We start from the raw sequence: 1,029 nt of genomic DNA on the forward strand, positions 1-1,029 counted from the left end.
ATAAGAGATGCTGGAGCATGGTCAGAGATGACAATACTGTCATAAAAGCAATCTTCAATTTTAGAGCGTAATGCTGCTGAGATAAAAAAAAATGTTGATTCGAGAATAGGTCTGGTGAGTGCTAGAGTAACAGGAGTATTCCACATCATCTGGTTTCATTTCTCTGCAAATCTCTATTAAGTTTAAATCCTTCATAAACTGCTGTATGGTTTTCCTAGATTGGGTGTGGGAGTAGTTCGAACCCGAGGTGTGATCTTTAACAGGATCTAAAGTGCAATTTAAAGTATCCTGCAACAATATAATTACCTGGAAGTGTGGAAAGGTTTAAAAACAAATTGTTAAACAAGTTAGTCATCTTCGTTGGGACCATACACATTAATTAAATTTAACTGCTCGGACAGCAAGGTATCCTGTATAATAATATATCTGCTGGCGGGATCACAAATTGTTTGCAATATCTGATATGGAATGGATTTATGGATAAGAATAATAACTTTCTGTTGGAGGAAATTATGGTTGAAATGACTAATTATGCATACATTCCAATCAGAACTGACTAGTCCAAATGCTATAATGTACTGTACATGTGAATTTTCTCTCTTGCTCCCATTCCCAATTGTATATAATGGAGTCAGGAGTTTAGTAACAATGAAGGTCTGTTCCTTAGTTCATTCAGTTGTACAAATGTCCAGGTGGTGGGAACGGCCCATCTACAGATTGTCTAGAATGTTGATTTATACTGACTGGCCTTGACTTCGTGCTGATAGCGCGAAGGCTCGAGACTAGAGGGACCCCTCTACTTGTAAATAGAACGTTTGGAAAACGCTGACTTCATTTTCAGTTTATAACCTGTGGAAATATGTGTATGCGTTTAGTACTCTCTTGAAATAAACGCTGTTACCTTTGGCTTTTAAGACTGGTCTCAATCTACTTCATGCATAATTAATGAACTACATCATTAATGAATTAGAATGAGTGAGAATCTGGTTTTGGCTATAAAACACATAGGAATTTAGAATTCCTCTATCA

The sequence above is a fragment of the Oncorhynchus keta genome, chromosome 14 (genome assembly GCF_023373465.1).
Source record: "Oncorhynchus keta strain PuntledgeMale-10-30-2019 chromosome 14, Oket_V2, whole genome shotgun sequence".
In the NCBI taxonomy this organism is placed as follows: domain Eukaryota; kingdom Metazoa; phylum Chordata; class Actinopteri; order Salmoniformes; family Salmonidae; genus Oncorhynchus; species Oncorhynchus keta.